Source organism: Arachis ipaensis, chromosome B10 (assembly GCF_000816755.2).
Source record: "Arachis ipaensis cultivar K30076 chromosome B10, Araip1.1, whole genome shotgun sequence".
NCBI classification, from domain to species: Eukaryota; Viridiplantae; Streptophyta; class Magnoliopsida; order Fabales; family Fabaceae; genus Arachis; species Arachis ipaensis.
In genome coordinates, this window is record NC_029794.2 from 71,166,961 (window position 1) to 71,186,252 (window position 19,292).

Sequence of the window (19,292 nt, forward strand, 5' to 3'; positions counted from 1 at the left end):
GCTTATCAAACACTTCCATGCAGTCCTCACTTAGCTCAAAATCAACATCCTTCTGCAGCAGTCGGGATAAAGGCAATGCTACCTTACTGAAGTCCTTGATAAATCTCCGGTAGAAACCTGCATGACTAAGGAACAAACGAACTTCCCTCATGGAGGAGGGGTAAGGTAAACTAGAAATCACATCTACCTTTGCTGGATCTACAAAAATACTAGTATTAGAAATAACATGTCCTAAAACAATACCTTATTTTACCATAAAATGACATTTTTCAAAATTTAACACAAGGTTTGAACTAACACACATGTCTAATACTCTAGCCAAACTATCCAAGCAAAGGTTAAATGAATCACCATACACACTAAAGTCATCCATGAAAACTTCCATACAGCTCTCAAGAAGATCTGAGAAAATGCTCATCATGCATCTTTGGAATGTAGCCGGTGCTTACATAAGCAAAAGGCATCCTCTTGTATGCATACGTTCCAAAGGGACATGTAAAAGTAGTTTTCTCCTGATCTTCAGGAGCTATATGAATTTGAAAATAGCCAGTGTAACCATCTAAAATACAGTAGTGTCATTTACCTGACGGGCGATCAAGCATTTGATCAATGAATGGCAGGGGGTAGTGATCCTTGCGAGTAGCCTGGTTGAGGCACCTGTAATCAATGCACACCCTCCAGGCGTTCTGCAGTCTAGTTGTCAGGAGCTCTCCATGCTCATTCTTCACTCTTGTGACTCCAGACTTCTTGGGCACCACTTGTACTGGGCTAACCCATTCACTATCCGAGATTGGATAGATGATGTTAGCTTCAAGCAACCTGATCACTTCCTTCTTGACAACCTCTAGAATGGTGGGGTACAGCCGCCTTTGAGGTTGACGAACAGGCCTTGTTCCCTCTTCTAAAAATATCCGGTGCTCACAAACTTGAGGGCTGATGCCTACTATATCCGCCATGCTCCACCCAGTTGCTTTCTTGTGTCTTCTCAGCACACTAAGCAACTGCTCCTCCTCTTAGGAAGTGAGTTCCCTTGCAATAATAACTGGGAGCTTCTGATTATCCTCAAGTTAAGCATACTTGAGGTGGGGTGGAAGGGGCTTCAACTCCATTTTCTACTCATGGCTAGGCACTTGATCATCTGGACCTGGTGATGATGGCAAGGTGTCTTCATCTTGTTCAGAGGGTTTCCCCACACTTGCACCTTGCTCCATGTGCATCTCTTCTACTTCTTCTTGGTGGACTGCAGCTACAGTTTCATCAATGATATCGCACTAGAAGATGGAGTGATCTTCCGGAGGGTGCTTCATGGCTTCATCCAGGTTGAAGCTCACTGCTCTGCCATCTATTTCAAAAAAGTAAGTTCCTGAGAAGGCATCTAATTTGAACCTTGAAGTCTTTAGAAATGGCCTTCCAAGCAGGATGGATGATGGTCTTCCTGAGTCATTAGGGGGCATCTCCAAGATGTAGAAGTCAATAGGGAATGTGAGCCCCTTAATGCTTACCAGAACGTCCTCAGCAAAACAAAACTTGTTGCCGACCTTTTTAAGGGAGGGAGCCTTAAAGCATCATACACAGATAATGGCATAATACTCACACATGCACCTAGATCACACATGTAGTCAAAAAAATTGTACACCCTCAATAGTAATAGTAACCATGCATAGACCCGGATCACTACATTTTTCCGGTACAACACCCATTAAAGCAGGAATAGAGCTACCTAGTGGAATAGTTTCTAAATCATGTAATTTATCTTTATTCATGCATAAATCAATTAGAAACTTAGCATACTTAGGTACCTGGAGAATGGCATCAAAAAGGGGAATGGTTACCTCAACCTTTTTGAAGATTTCCACCTTCTTGGGATCGAGCTCCATCTGCTTTCTGGACTTCCTAGCAAGGTGTGGAAAGGGAATGGGAATCACTTTTCTTGTAACTTCATCTTCCTTTGGTGCTCCATTCTCTGGTTGAGCTGCTTCTTTTTCAACCATGTCTTGTACTACATCTTCCTCTTCAACATCCTCTACCTCAACAATGTCTTCAACTTGAATGTCTTCCTTTGAGCTTGGCTCCTCATGATTCCTCTCTTGCAGTGTGGTTCCGGACCTCAAAGTGATGGCATTGATTCCACCTTTGGGGTTGGGTAAAGGTTGAGAAGGAATTGCACTGGAGCTTGAAGGTTGATTGTTGGGGGTAGATAATGAATCCATCCGGGAGACGAGCGCTTGTAAGGTAGCGTTCAGACCGTTTATGGTAGAGTTAAGTGTATTCTGAATGTCTTGTTGTCCTTACGCAAGAGAGCGAACCATCTCATCATTAGAAGAGGAAGGGGGGTAAGTGATTCGAGGGGTCTGCTGTTAGTTGTTCTGAGACGCTTGGGACTGCCTTAGGTGTGGTGCTCAGTAAGACTGGTCTTGGTTTTGCTATTGGTAAGGAGGGTTCTGCTGATTGTTGTTGTTATTCCACCTCTGATTTTCACCGTTGTCTCTGCCTCCTCGGTTATGATTGTCCCTCCATCTTTGGTTGGAATTATCCCTCCATCCTTGGTTGGAGTTGTCTCTCTACCCCTGTTTGGAGTTGTCTTGCCAACCATGATTGTGGTTTCCACCTTGGTTATAATTGTCGCCTTGTTGATAGTATCCTTGATTCGAGCGGTCGTAGAAATTATGGGTACCTGCCAAGGTGTTGTCTTCTTGTTGGAGCTGCAGGCACTCATCAGTGTAATGAGTGTAGCAGGCACATATTCCACACACACTCTGAGGAACCAACTATTGACACTGTTGTTGTGGGGGAGGCTAAAGTTGTTGTTGATTCAGCTGTAGTTGCTTCAGTATGTTGATCATCTCTCCCAGAGTTTGTGTGAGAGCAGTAGTCTCACTACTAAAGGAAACCTCCGCAATAGCCTTGGGATGGTTGTTCCTGTGCCTGGCATTCCGGGTAGACTCAACTAGATCGGCGATTAGCTGCCACGCTTCTGTCGCCGTCTTGTACTTCTTCAGAGAGCCATTACTCGCAACATCTAATGTAGTCTTATCCTGAGGCTTCATACCTTGTGTGAAGTAGCTAATCAACACCAACTGGTCAATCGGTGGAGACATAAGTCTAGGAGATTCCTGAAGTATTCCCAATATTCATAAAGAGTCTCTGATTCACCTTGGATAATGCAAAAAATTTCTTTCCTCAGTCTATCTGTAACTTCAGCCGAAAAGTATTTGTTAGGAATTCCCTTCTGAACAGATCCCAATTAGTAACAACTTCTTCAGGTTGAGTGTAGAACCACTCCCTTGCCTTTCCCTCAAGAGAAAACGGGAAGGCATATAGCCAAATAGTTGTCTCATCTGCACCATGACGCCTAGTAGTTGAGCAAGCTATCTGAAAATCTCTAAGGTGCTTGGCAGGCTCTTGAGCAGGTAAGCCATAAAACTTGGGCAGTAAGTTGATTAGTGCAGTCTTCAGTTCAAAATCTGTAGCTAGATTTGGGTGACGCGCTTGATACGATTGCAGTGTAAAGTCCGGAGCTCCTGCTTCCTAGAGAGTAATCCTTCGGGGCTCCGCCATGTTACCTACGCGTAAATCAATAGAGTCAGTAGAAGAAGAGCTTGTTTCTTCCTCAAATGGCACTTTAGATTCGCCCTCAGATAAGACTGGTGAATTGGTAGTAACCACTTCACCACCCTCGGAGGCTAACCGACGTCGAGCTTGCCTAATACGTAAAATAGTTCTTTCGATTTCAGGATCAAATGCGGTTAAGCTCGGATCAGGCAGTGAACGCATCATTCAATGAAAGAAATATACGGCTCATGGTAATAAAATAAAATAAAATCTGCAAATATGTAAAATTAAAAATATTTACACCAACAACTAATTTAGCACATTGTTACAACTCCTCGGCAACGGCACCAAAAATTGACGGGCAGAAAATCGCCAATTAAGAATTTATAATAAGAACAGCATTGCGAGTACAGTTCTTAACCGATGAAAATTTCGCTTATCAATTTAGAAAGAGTTGTCACAATTTAAGAATAAAATACTGGGAGTAGAATTTCCATGTCGTCTCCCAACGAGTTGACAAAAGAGTGCTATTTTATTGGTCAGGAATTTTTCCTAGAAATTTTAGAGTTGGAGAACAGAGAAATAAATGATTATAAATTAAAGCAATGAAAATTAACGAGAGATTTTGTGTAATTGAATTAAAGAAGCCTTGACCAGGAGAAGATTAATCGGAAGTTCTATCCTTGTTGAATTTTTCCAAGTGTAATAGTAAGAGGTCGTTGTTTTTACTTAGTTAACCTTTACCAAATAAACGAAAGTCAAGTAATTGAGCCAACTCTAATCCACAAGTTATAATTCTCTCCTATGCACTACAACAAATATGGGCTTTAGCAATGCCAAATTTTGCAACGCCTTAAAACCGTTCTCTTAGATAGTTTTAGACAACGGTTTTTTTGTGTGTTACCAATGAATTCAATTTTTCATTATTTTTTAGCAACAAACTAAAACCGTTCTCTTTGACTATTTTAAAGAACGATTTTATAACCGTTACCAAGATTTATTTTTAAACAACAGTTTTTTATTGTTGTTTAAATAATTGTACAAAAGAAACGCATAAAAACCGTTGCCAAAATGCTACACTTTAAAACCGTTCTATTAGATGGTCTTAGACAACGATTTTTACAGTGTTGCTGTTGAAGTTCAGTTTTTCATTATGTTATAGCAATAAAATAAAACCGTTCTTTTTTACTATTTTAAAGAACGATTTTATAACTACTACAACAATTTTTTATTAAACAATTTTTTCTATAAATACTATAATTTATAGAATATTCAAAGCTATTGTTATAAATATATAACAAATATTATTTAAAAAAAACAAAATTAAAATACATTTATAATAAATATTATATATTTTTGTTATAAATATATAACAAATATTTAGTTCCTAAATTGAAAAACCTAACCTTAGAACTCCACCCTACTGAGAAAAGAGAAACGCAGAGAGAAGATAGAAAGCTATACCCCGCGAGGAAGAAGAAGGGAAGGAGAGGGAGAAGAGCGCGCCGGCGTCGCGCCTCACTGCCGTAGAGCCCATCACACGCGTCGCCGCCGTCATGTCACCGTCAATCTGAACCGTGCGAGGGAGAGAGCTGCCACTGCAAGAAACGCGATGGTGGAGAGGACGCCGCCAGATCTGTGGCGCCTATTCCCTGTCGAGCTCGCCATCGAAGACGCCACCGCCGTCACTGTCGAACCCTAACCGTCGCAGTCGCCGTTGACGCTGTGGCAGAGAAAGAGGAAGGATGCGCGAACAGAAGAAGGAGAAGGAAGCTGCGAAGCCGTCACCGTTTTTGCTCGGGGTTGTCGCTGCTGCTGAAGAAGACGCGTCCGAGAGAGAGAGAACCAGAGGAGTGACGCGCGAAGGATGCTCTGACGGAGAAGGAGGAGAACGAGGCTGTCTCATCGCCAATGATTAGAAGTTGCTACTGTTGATGGGATGAATAGAACGTGAAGAGGGAGGAGAAACTCGTAGAGGAGAGGGAGGTTTTGCCGCCGCACCGCTGGTCGCCGGGGAACACCGCCATTGACGCCAGAGAATGCCACTATTGGAGCCACTGTCCGTGCTCGGCCCCTGTTTATGTTGCTGTTTATGCTGGTTCAGCCATTGCCGCCACAACCCGTCTCAAATTTCTTCTAATTTCGACACTCAGAGGTAGGGGATTTATTTTAAAATTAACCGTTTTAATTTATGAATAAAATTGAAGTTTAGTGAGTATCTTCAAATAATTTATAAATTTCTTGTGTGATTAATTGGTAGAAATAAGCTTGGTTTGAGGATGTATAATTTGGATTAGTTTTTGAGATGATGTTCTAGTGTTTCAATTAGTTTATTGAGTTTAGGTTATGGCTGTGAATGTGACTGGTATGATGATGATTACGTGCGTGTGAATTGAAATTTGTTTAGCTCTTGTGTGCATCTTGCAAGGTTGTTTGGGGATGAATGCTTGTCGGAAGTTCTGTTTTTTTTTTTTTTTACTTAATAATGTTGTTGGTGGTTGAATCAAATTATAATGAGTAATTTATGAGATTGAGGCTTGATGAATGATAAATAGATTGAGTTTAGATTTCTAAACTAAGTACCTAAAATTGATTTCTTAACTAAAAGTAGTATTTTTTATGGTTTATAAATAATTTTACAATGAGTGGAACCAAATGGTGATAAAATATGTTGATTATTGAGAACCTGTTTGTTTGATGATTGCTGATCCTTGTAAATTAATTATTATATGTTTTAGGGTGCTGCTACTCTAAATGATTGGAAGATGGTCATTGCTGTTTGAAAAGAGCAATGCACCACAATTGTCTTGATTGCTTTGAGGTATAAACTATAAAGACTATTCTTCTATTATGGTAAAATCTTTTGGGAAGAACCACATGATTTCATTTTCTTTGGTTTATGAATTGGTTTTGCTTATTATGAATTTTGTTGATTGTTGATTGTTACTATGATGATGTTGGCTTATTCTGCCATTAGTTACTTTGTTGATTGAATTTTTTTCTTTAATGAGATTTTGTTCTGAGCAATGTTAGGAGAAAATAGTTCTGCTTTGTCATCAGTTCCTACTCTGTCATCTGCTGCTGTTCCGTGCTCTCCTCTCCGCTTGCGTCCACTACGCCGTCCCCCACCTCGTCCGCTGAGGTTCGGTTACGGTATGTGTTTGGATTAAGGTTATTTTCTGCTATAAATCAAAGAGTTATTTAGCTGAACATGTTCTCTCTATGTAAAAAGTTAAGCATAGAAGTTTTGTTTTTAATTCAATTTGGTTTGAAATTAAGCTAAATTATTTTATGGAGAATAATGTTAATGTTAATGGTTGTTTCTTAATTGTTGGTTGGTTTATTTTGTTAGCATGTAAAGTGGCTGGGAATTCTAAGTTGATTCTCTCAATGACCTGAATGACTCAAGTAAAATTGCTGCATTTGATTTTGATGGCCTGAATGACTCAAGTAAAAATCTTAGAATTCTGGAGAAGATTGCCCAAATATTCAAAGAGGATTTGAAATTTGGTGGAGAAGAGCATTCTAGAAGCAGAATGGAAAGTAAGAATAGATAAGACAATTACGAATTACAGCTACAATAGTTGATAATCCTTGAAGACAGACAGTCCCAGCATGGTGGAATTGACAGCATTTTACTGGGTGTGTCTCCTTTTAACCTTCTCTTGATCATTTCAATTTCTATTTAATTCCTCTTTGTTGACCAGCATTTCAACCTTGGTAGCTTACCTGTAAAGCTGCTTATTTGAAATGTGATAGACTCTGTCTTCATCCATGATTGATTTACCTTAAACAAGTTAGCACCATTGTATTTTTTTTCCTTTTTTCTTTTGACACTTTTTTGTTTGTTTGTTGTGCACATAATCTAATCATTTCAATAGAAACAACCTGTGACTATAGAATTTATAGTTCATGTGGGTACTTGGAAACATTCTTCTTTTATCAGTGTGTATAGTCATCGATTTACACTTAGACTGGTCATAATTTGGCTCTATCTTGAGCTGACAACACTACACTATTGAAGAATGTTATTTTTTTTATTATGAGACTGTTCTATTTTCATTATGTATTTAGGGGCAATACAAGCTGAGCTTCAGTTGCAATTTGTTTAGTTCTAAACCTTTTCCATTCATATTTAGTCTTGTTTAATCATCTCTTTGCAGTTACATGGAAGAAATAAGAGTTCATGTGCTATCAATTTAATTTAGTGGATAAGATTTCATGTTTAACTGGCTACCGCAAGGTGGGGCTGGTGGTCTAAGTTTTCTGCTTTGTGTGAGAGACTATACTAAGCAAAGCAACTGCTGATGTTGACAAAGGGGTCCATGATGAGACTAGTTTCTTTTAGGTATGTTTGAATAAGTATGCTTGAATCTGAAGTCTAAAATTTGCTATTATATCTATTGCTGCTGTTGGTTTACCTTCTGGTAGTGTCAAAGGAGGGGACAGGAGGGGCAGGTGGGTCTTGTGACCTTATGTGGTGCTTTTAGTGCAAAGAAGTTCTTGGATTTAATATCTTTTATAAATTACAAACTTTTGATTTGATGTATTAAGAAGCTTATTTATTAGCAATGCAAATATTGCTTTTCTTACTGGTTATAACAATCATGCTTGAAAATAACTACACTATGGTTGCTTGATCCTTTTGATGCCTTATTAAGAATTGAATTTGTTAAGTACCTATGTGCTTGTATCCATTATGCTAGTGATACGTGTTATATGCATGCCATTGTTCTTTATTTTGTATTTTACTGATTCAAAATGCTTCATTTTTTCCCCAGTTAAAAAGCTTGTGTTCCTTGTTGTCTGCAGGTGGTTCTGTTTTTTGAAAATATGGGCTTGGATAAAGAAACTATTGGGAGAATTATTTTTCGCTGCCAGCATTGATAAAACTCTTTAGAGGAAGATTGAATTCCTTTCTAGGGTTGGCGTTTTTTAAGCTTATTTTCCTGGGATAAGTAGAAAATATCCGGAATTACTTGTAACCAACACTGATACAACTATATTGTATCCGGAAATTTTTGGTTCACTAAGTATATAAATGTTTATTTTTCTATGATAAGTCTTCAATTAGTTTTCTTTAGTAATTTGATTCAAATAGTTTAACCTTGTTTATTGACAATAAATTTAAAAAAAATAGTTGGAACTAATTTCAATGCAACATGAGAAAACTATTGTAAATAAAGAATAATATAGTTATAAAAAACTGTTGTCAAAAGTCACAAAAGGCAATGGTATTAAAACCGTTGTCAAAGACAGCTACAAAATGACAATGGTATTAAAAACCGTTGCAAAAACACAACCAAAGGCAACGCTTTTAAACCGTTATCTTTATGAACAACAAAATTACAACAATTTAAAACCGTTGTCTATCCAGTTACGGTTTTAAACCGTTACGTCATCAAAGAGAACGGTTTTAAACCGTTGCCTATCCAGTAACGGTTCTAAACCGTTCTTTAAAAATTGTTGTCCAAACCGTTGTCTATGCTAGTAACTATGGCAACGGTTTTTTGGTTGTCATTGCCTTAGGTATAAAACCGTTGCCTTTGAGCATTGGTAAAGGCCGCATATACCACAGGTCAAAAACCGTTGCCAAAGCGTTGCCTAAAGTTTTAGGAACGGTTTTTTGATCTATGACAATGGTTTTTGACCGTTGTGAAAACCCTTATTTGTTGTAGTGATGGAAGGATTAGCGTTAGTGACTAGAGAGTTAGCCAACAACTTCCAATTGCAAATTAACACTTGAGTACTCCAACACAAGGGTCTCCTATTAATCAACTCCAAGGTCAAGTTAAGAGCCTACTCCATTGACATGGATGCCAATGTCACAGACATGTAAAGGGAAAAGAGAAGAGACATGGTAACTAAAATTAAATTAATAAAAGCTAATTTTTGAGTAATAAATTAAGGAAAGATGATATTCAAACCAATAATGAAATTAAATGTAAAAATAATTCTTGCATTAATAAACTCAAAAATCAAAGATATCCATATGTAAATCTGAACAGGGTAAATGGGTGATTGAAAGAGTAAGGAAATAAGAAAACAAACTAGAATGACGAAAACTTCAACGGAGGTAGTAACTCTTCTCAATATCCAAATCAAAAGCATAAAACTCTAAAACTATGAATGTGAAGAACCCTAGAGGAAGTAGTATTTTTCTCTCTAAGATTCAAAACTAAACTAAAAACTGTGTGAAAGTTAATGTGTGTTGAGTCTCTGCTTGTCCCCTAGCTCTAGACTGTGTTTTTGGGCCAAAAACTGGGTCAAAACTTAGCCCAAAATTGCCCCCAGTGTCTTCTGCACTTTCTGCACGTGGCGCATGTCACGCGTACGCGTCAGTCACGCGTACGCGTCGATGGTCCTCTTCGCATGTCACCCGTACGCATCAGTTACGCGCACGAGTCGCTGTGCAATCTCGCTTGTCACGCGTACGCGTCAGGTACGCGCACGCGTCACTGTGAAAATCTCCAAATCACGCCCATGCGCGAGCCATGCGTGCGCGTCGATCCTCACTGGTCATCTCCTTTATTTCTTGTGTTCCTTCTATTTTTGCAAGCTTTCTCTCCATCCTTTAAGCCATTCCTGCCTTATACAGCCTGAAAACACTTAACGCACGGATCACAGCATTGAATGGTATAAAGGGAAATTAAAATAGACAATTTAAAGGCTTAGGAAGCAAGTTTTCAATTATAGAACAAAATTGGGAAGGATGTGTAAAACCATGCAAATTACATGAATAAGTGTGCAAAGAATTAATAGAAACCACTCAAATTAGCACAAGATAAACCATAAAATAGTGGTTTATCAATCTTCCCACACTTAAACATTAGCATGTCCTCACGCTAAGCTCAAGGAGACAAAAGGAATGAATGGGGGAAAGTAAGACTCATGAGATGCAACCTATCTATGCGAATGCAACTATATGCTAAGATGTTTCTATCTACTTAGTTAAAAGTAAACAAATTCTCCAAGACAAACATAACTCAGATTCCACTAATTCAAATCACACAGAAAAAGACAGGTAAACTTGTAAGAAGATAGCTCATGAAAGCCGAGAACATAGAATCAAGCATTGAACCCTCACTGGAAGTGTATATGCACTCTAATTGCTCAAGTGTCTAGGGTTAATCCACTCTACTCTTCTCTAGTCATGCTTTCTAAACTTTGTTCTTCATCTAACCAATCAACAAATACTTAGTGTACAAATGCAAACATCATGAGGTCTTTTCAAGGTTGTAATGGGGCTAAGGTAAGGGTGATGATATATGTATGGCCAAGTGAGCTATAATATGAATCTTTGACTAACCTAAGCTCCCACCTAACATACACACACTCTATGTAATTCTAAAATCATGCCTAGCTACCCAAAAATTCCACTTTTGCATCACATACTCATGTATCAATTTTTAATTCCACCACATATGCATTGATCTTTTATTGAACTTAGCATTGGGGTAATTTTGTCCCCTATTCATAAGTATTTTTTTTTTTGGTTTTTTTTATATATAAATGAAAGCATAATATAACAATGCATATGTTTTTTCAATTTTTACATGAGTAAGTGGTGCACGGAATTGTGATTACACTTTTCACAACTCTGGTATAATTAACCAGCAAGTGCACTGGGTCGTCCAAGTAATACCTTACGTGAGTAAGGGTCGATCCCACAGAGATTGTCGGCTTAAAGCAAGCTATGGTCATTGATGAGTCTGAATTCACACCCCATTCAAAAATGGTGAATCAGTTCTTCTGGCAAGCGCACCAAAATTATCGTCAAGTAATAACCCACAGTGGAGTGTGATCGTATCCACATAGATTGGTAAATTTGAGCAGTTTTAATCAATTGATGAATTAGTCAACTGGAACAGATAGATTGTGATTTGCAGAATTATAAATGACAGAAATATAAATGGCTAAAATGTAAAGGAAAGCAATAAAGTGCAGAAATAGAAATGGCAGAATGTAAAGTGCAGAATCATAAATGACTCAATTGTAAATGGGAATGGGGAATTGCAAAATGTAAAAGCAAACTATAAAGAAAGTGATAGATAAGAATGGGAAAATTCATTACGATCAAGAGATGTTGTCTCTTTGGATCAATTCCAGCTTATATCCTCTTCAATCATGCAACTCATTGACCTCTTGGCAATCATGATTGATTGAGCCCCAATCCCTTGGTGACTCAATCTCTCAGATCTTGATCAATAGTCAATTCCTTGGTCTAATTGTTCATGAAGAGAGATATGCTTGGTCCCTGATTATACCACGCATCATCATAGGTCCAAGCAGAGGGAGGATTATATGTCACCATATCCAAACACCAAAACCCAGATTCTACTCAAGTGTGAGAAGGGATTTCAAGCATGGTTTCATGTATCCTTTCCCAAGGTTCCCATGAAACCCATTTTGCATTCAATCTCTTTTCCAAGATAATTGAATACTAAGCATTAAAAACAAAATTCCTTCTAGCAAATCAAAGAGAAGATGAAGAGAAGAAGAATTTCACTATCATCAATCCATCAAGTACAACAGAGCTCCCTCTCTCAATGAGAGGGAATTTAGCTACTCATAGCTCAAAGAAAACTACTCAAAAGTAAAGAAGATGATGAAGTGTAAAATTGAATTTAAAACTAGTCTCTCTAACTGCTTAACCCCCTTTTTCAGTACTTCTTGGGGGTATTTATACTACTCCTAGCTCTCAAAATAAAAGAATTACAAAAGTGAAAAAGGAAAATTACAATTTGGAGGGAAAGGAAACTCAATAAAAGTGACTTCCCAGCTGGCGTGTGGCTGGCGCTTCAGTAGTGTGTCACGTGCTCCTCCAATTCTGGCTTGGCGTGCCACGCCTTCAAGCTCAAGTGGCACACCCAGGGTCTTTTAATACCTATGTAGCCTGGCGTGTCACGCCTTCGAGCTCAAGTGGCACGCCCTAGCCTCTTTCCTCTTCTTCTTGCCTCTGGAGACTTGAACTAGCGTGGCACGCCCAGGGTCTGGTGTGCCACGCCTTTGCTGCACGCTTGAACAAGTTCTCTGGAAAGTTGAATAAGTGTGGCACGCCCAAGGTCTGGCGTGCCACGCCCTTTGTAAGCAAGTGATTCTTCTGTTTGGCGTGCCACGCCACGAACTCAAGTGGCACGCCCCAATGGCTTTTGCTTCCTGAATAACACTGGCGTGCCACGCCTGGGGTTCAAGTGGCATGCCTAAGTGAGGAATAGTGAATGGCGTGCCACGCCCTCGACACCAAGTGGCACGCCCATGTATTTGGCCTCCTTCATCCTTTCTGGAAACTTGTACCAGCGTGCCACGCCTAGAGGCTGGCGTGCCATGCCCATGATCTTGCCTTGGTTCCAGCAGCTGGCGTGCCACGCCCAGCACTCAAGTGGCATGCCATAGTGAGATTCTTAGACTGGCGTGCCATGCCTTCGATACCAAATGGCACGCCCAGCCCTTGCTTTGGCCTCTTTCTGCATTGGCGTGCCATGCCTGGTCTCTCAAGTGGGACACCTAAGTGAGATTGAGAGCCAGGCGTGCCACGCCTTCGACCTCAAGTGGCATGCCTAGACTTTTTCAGCCCCTTCTCTGGGATTTAGTACCAGCGTGCCACGCCATGCTACTCAGGTGGAACGGCCATACAATTGTGGACTTCTCAAGCTTGGCGTGCCATGCCTAAGTGACTTTTTGGAGCTGGCGTGCCACGCCTTCGATACCAAGTGGCACGCCATAGTGATGGTTCCTCCTGGAATGATGAGCTGGCGTGCCACGCCCCTTGGCTCAAGTGGAACGCCCATAGTAGGTGATGGTTAGGCGTGCCATGCCCAACCTGGCGTGCCACGCCCCTTTAGTGTCCTCCATTGTTGCTCTCTGGAACTTTGTACTAGCGTGCCACGCCCAGTCCCTGGCGTGCCATGCCCATGTGAATGCTTGAGACTCCCTTCTGGATTTTATTACTGGCATGCCATGCCAGTGCATTTTTTTTTACGTTAGCTCCAAGTGGCACGCCAGTTTCACACGCCCAGCTTCTTTGTTGCTTTCTTCCCATTTTTGATGTCTTTTTCACCTGAAATTTAGCACAACTCATCTCAAAGCAATGTACCATAATATTCATCAAATAATGCATGAATATCAATGATCAAATGAGATTTATGCTCTTTTATGGTCCTCTTTATGCAAGAAAGAAGGGTAGATGATGCAAGTCATCAGTCATCCTGTAAATCTTAGTCAGGCGGATTCAAATGGTTATGAGATTTTGATAATTAAAAGATAAATAGAACGTAAATTAAAATAAAGATACTTATGTAATTCATTGGTGGGAATTTCATATAAGCGTTTGGAGATGCTTTGTTGCTTCTGAACCTCTGCTTTCCTACTGTCTTCATCCAACCATGCGTGCTCCCTTCCATGGCAAGCTGTATGAGCCTCCCGGATGAAAAATACCAGGTACGGTTTCTGCACTGCTAATCAACTGTCGAATTTCTCGTCTCGGATGAAAAATACCAGGTACAGCTACCGCACGGCTAATCATCTGTCAGTTCTCACTAGCATCGGAATAGAATCTCTCTATCCTTTTGCACACTGTCACTACGCCCAAAATTCGTGAGTTTGAAGCTCATCATAGTCATCCCTTCTCAGATCCTACTCGGAATACCACATACAAGGTTTAGACTTTCTGGATCTCAGGAATGCTGCCAATTGGTTCTAGCCTATACCACGAAGATCCTAATCTCACGGACTCGGTGCGGGGATTAGAGACCCAAGAGAATATACTCCGGCTGTTGTCCAATGACTACGTTGAACATCATGTAGACCACTTGTGGTTGTCAGGCACGCGGATCTTGGCTAAGCGAGTAACGAAGATAGTGGGTGATTGTCACGGGTCACCCCTTCATTCTGACTTAGCTAAATTAAGTATGAGAGTATATCTTGGAGAAGAAGTAGGCGTGAATTGAAAGAGAAACAATAGTACGTACATTAATTCATGAAGAACAGCAGAGCTCCACACCTTAATATATGAGGTGTAAAAACTCCACCGTAGAAAATACATAAGAGAAAAAGGTATAGGCATGGCCAAATGGCCAGCCTTCAAATGTAACATAAGATAATAAAGTATCCAAAAGATGATAATGTATATGAATACAATAGTAAAACGTGCTATTTATACTAAACTAGTTACTAGGGATTACAGAAAATAGGTAACTAAGCGCAGATAGTTCAGAAATCCACTTCTGGGGCCCACTTGGTGTGTGCTTGGGCTGAGCATTGAAGCTTTCACGTGCATAGGCTATTCTTGGAGTTAAACGCCAGCTTGGGTGCCAGTTTGGGCGCTTAACTCTAGTTCTGGTGCCAGTTCTGGCGTTTTACGCCAGAAAAGGGTCTCTGGTGGGCGTTTAAACGCCAATTTGGGCCATCAAATCTCGAGCAAAGTATGGATTATTATATAATTCTGGAAAGCCCAAGATGTCTACTTTCCAACGCAATTAAGAGTGCGCCAATTGGGCTTCTGTAGCTCTAGAAAATCTATTTCGAGTGAAGGAGGGTCAGAATCCAACAGCATCTGCAGTCCTTTCTTAGCCTCTGAATCAGATTTTTTGCTCACGTCCCTCAATTTCAGCCAGATTTTTTTCAGCGCTTGTAAAGTAGTGTTCAGACAGTTTATGGTAGAGTTAAGTGTATTCTGAATGTCTTGTTGTCCTTGCGCAAGAGAGCGAAGCATATCATCATTAGAAGAGGAAGGGGGGTAAGTGATTTGAGGGGTCTGCTGTTGGTTGTTCTGAGATGATTGGGACTGCCTTAGGTGTGGTGCTCGGTAAGGCTGGCCTTGGTTTTGCTGTTGGTAAGGAGGGTTCTGCTGATACCGGTTTTGCTGATTATTGTTGTTGTTCCACCTCTGATTTCCACCGTTGTCTATGCCTCCTCGGTTATGGTTGTCCCTCCATCCTTGGTTGGATTATCCCTCCATCCCTGGTTGGAGTTGTCTTGCCAACCATGATTGTGGTTCTCACCTTGGTTATAATTGTCGCCTTGTTGATAGTATCCTTGATTCGGGCGGTCGTAGAAATTATGGGTAGCTGCCTAGGTGTTGTCTTCTTGTTGGAGCTGCGGACATTCATCAGTGTAATCAGTATAGAAGGCACATATTCCGCACACTCTCTGAGGAACTAACTATTGACACTGTTGATGTGGGAAAGGCTGAGGTTGTTGTTGATTCAGCTGTAGCTACTTCAGTATGTTGGTCAACTCTCCCAGAGTCTGTGTGAGAGCAGCAATCTCACTACTAGAGAAAACTTCTGCAATAGCCTTGGGATGGTTGTTCCTGTGCCTGGCATTCCGGGTAGACTCAGTTAGATCGGCAATCAGCTGCCACGCTTCTGTCGCCGTCTTGTACTTCTTCAGAGAGCCATTATTCGCAGCATCTAATGTAGTCTTATCCTGAGGCTTCATGCCTTGTGTGAAGTAGCTAATCAACACCAACTGGTCAATCTTGTGGTGGAGACATGAGTCTAGGAGATTCCTGAAGCGTTCCCAATATTCATAAAGAGTCTCTGATTCACCTTGGATAATGCAGGAAATTTCTTTCCTCAGTCTATCTGTAACTTCAGCCGGAAAGTATTTGTCCAGGAACTCCCTTCTGAACAGATCCCAATTAGTACCAACTTTTTCAGGTTGAGTGTAGAACCACTCCCTTGCCTTCCCCTCAAGAGAAAACGGGAAGGCATATAGCCAAATAGTAGTCTCATCTGCGCGATGACACCTAGTAGTTGAGCAGACTGTCTGAAAATCTCTAAGGAGCTTGATAGGCTCTTGAGCAGGTAAGCCATGAAACTTGGGCAGTAAGTTGATTAGCGCAATCTTCAGTCCAAAATCTGCAGCCAGATTTGGGTGATGCGCTTGATATGGTTGCAGTGTAAAGTCTGGAGCTCCTGCTTCATGGAGAGTAATCCTTCGGGGCTCCACCATGTTACCTGTGCGTAAATCAACAGAATCAGTAGAAGAAGAGCTTATTTCTTCCTCAAATGGCGCTTCAGATTCGCCCTCAGATGAGACTGGTGAATTGGTAGTAACCACTTCACCACCCTCGGAGGCTAACCGACGCCGAGCTCGCCTAATACGTGAAATAGTTCTTTCGATTTCAGGATCAAATGCGGCTAAGCTCGGATCAGGTAGTGAGCGCGTCATTCAATGAAAGAAACATACAGCTCATGGTAATAAAATAAAATAAAGTATGAAAATATGTAAAATTAAAAATATTTACACCAACCAATAATTTAGCACACTGTTGCAACTCCCCGGCAACGGCGCCAAAAATTGACGGGCGGAAAATTGCCAATTAAGAATTTATAATAAGAACAGCGTTGCGAGTACAGTTCTTAACCGATGAAAATTCCGCTTATCAATTTAGAAAGAGTTGTCACAATTTAAGAATAAAATACTGGGAGTAGAATTCCCAGGATGTCTCCCAACGAGTTGACAAAAGAGTGATATTTTAATGGTCAGGAATTTTTCCGAGAAATTTTAGAGTTGGAGAACAGAAAAATAAATGATTATAAATTAAAGCAATGAAAATTAACGAGAGATTTTGTGTAATTGAATTAAAGAAGCCTTGACCAGGAGAAGATTAATCGGAAGTTCTATCCTTGTTGAATTTTCCCAAGTGTAATAGTAAGAGGTTGTTGCTTTTACTTAGTTAACCTTTACCGAATAAAGGAAAGTCAAGTAATTGAGCCAACTCTAATCCACAAGTCCTAATCCTCTCCTATGGAAGGATTAGCGTTAGTGACTAGAGAGTTAGCCAACAACTTCCAATTGCAAATTAACACTTGAGTATTCCAACTCAAGGGTCTCCTATTAATCAACTCCAAGGTCAAGTTAAGAGCCTACTCCATTGACATGGATGCCAATGTCACAGACATGTAAAGTGAAAAGAGAAGAGACATGGTAACTAAAATTAAATTAATAAAAGCTAATTTTTGAGTAATAAATTAAGGAAAGATGATATTCAAACCAATAATAAAATTAAATGTAAAAATAATTATTGCATTAATAAATTCAAAAATCAAAAATATCCATATGTAAATCTGAACAGGGTAAATGGGTGATTAAAAGAGTAGGGAAATAAGGAAACAAACTAGAATGACGGAAACTTCAACGGAAGTAGTAACTCTTCTCAATATCCAAATCAAAAGCATAAAACTCTAAAACTATGAATGTGAAGAACCCTAGAGGAAGTAGTATTTTTCTCTCTAACATTCAAAACTAAACTAAAAACTGTGTGAAAGTTAATGTGTGTTGAGTCTCTGCTTGTCCCCTGGCTCTAGTCTGTGTTTCTGGGATGAAAACTGGGTCCAAAGTCAACCCAAAATCACCCCCAGCATCTTCTGCACTTTCTGCACGTGGCGCACGTCACGCGTACGCGTCAGTCACGCGTACGCATCGATGGTCCTCTTCGCATGTCACGTGTACGCATCAGTTACGCGCACGAGTCGCTGTGCAATCTCATTTGTCACGCGTACGCGTCAGTCACGCGCACGCGTCGCTGTAAAAATCTCCAAATCACGCGCATGCATGAGCCATGCGTGCGCGTCAATCCTCACTAGTCATCTCCTTTATTTCTTGTGTTTCTTCCATTTTTGCAAGCTTCATCTCCATTCTTTAGGCCATTCCTGCCCTATACAGCCTAAAAACACTTAATGCACGGACCACGACATCGAATGGTATAAAAGGAAATTAAAATACACAATATAAAGGTTTAGGAAACAAGTTTTCAATTATAGAACAAAACTGGGAAGGTTGTGTAAAACCATGCAAATTACATGAATAAGTGTGCAAAGAATTGATAGAAACCACTCAAATTAGCACAAGATAAACCATAAAATAGTGGTTTATCAATCTCCCCATACTTAAACATTAGTATGTCCTCATGCTAAGCTTAAGGAGACAAAAGGAATGAATGGGGGAAAGTAAGACTCACGAGATGCAACCTATCTATGAGAATGCAACTATATGCTAAGATGTTTCTATCTACTTAGTTAAAAGTAAACAAGTTCTCCAAGACAAACATAAATCAGATTCCACTAATTCAAATCACACAGTAAAAGACAGGAAAACTTGTAAGAAGATAGCTCATGAAAGCCGGGAAAACATAGAATCAAGCATTGAACCCTCACTGGAAGTGTATATGCACTCTAATTGCTCAAGTGTCTAGGGTTAATCCACTCTACTCTTCTCTAGTCATGCTTTCTAAACTTTTTTCTTCATCAAACCAATCAACAAATACTTAGTGTACAAATGCAAACATCATGAGTTCTTTTCAAGGTTGTAATGGGGCTAAGGTAAGGGTGAGGATATATGTATGGCCAAGTAAGCTATAATATAAATCTTTGACTAACCTAAGCTCACACCTAACACACACACACTCTATGTAATTCTAAAATCATGCCTAGCTACCCAAAAATCCTACTTTTGCATCACATACTCATGTATCAATTTTTAATTCCACCACATATGCATTGATCTTTTATTGAACTTAGCATTGGGGTAATTTTGTCCCCTATTCATAAGTATTTTTTTTTGTTTTTTCTATATATAAATGAAAGCATAATATATCAATGCATATGGTTTTTTAATTTTTACATGAGTAAGCACCCAAATTTCCAATATTTTTGTCAATAAAACACAACACATTCTCATTAACCCAAGTTCCCATAATTCCCCACACTTAGTTGACACACAATCTCTATCTT

General features: G+C 39.9%; 1 long non-coding RNA gene across 1 annotated transcript; it reads left to right on the forward strand.

Annotated features, from left to right (window-relative positions):
- Positions 7,095-8,510, forward strand: LOC110267593. The gene is made up of 3 exons (XR_002355387.1): positions 7,095-7,194; positions 7,716-7,900; positions 8,365-8,510. It is a non-coding gene; the product is annotated as an uncharacterized LOC110267593 (long non-coding RNA).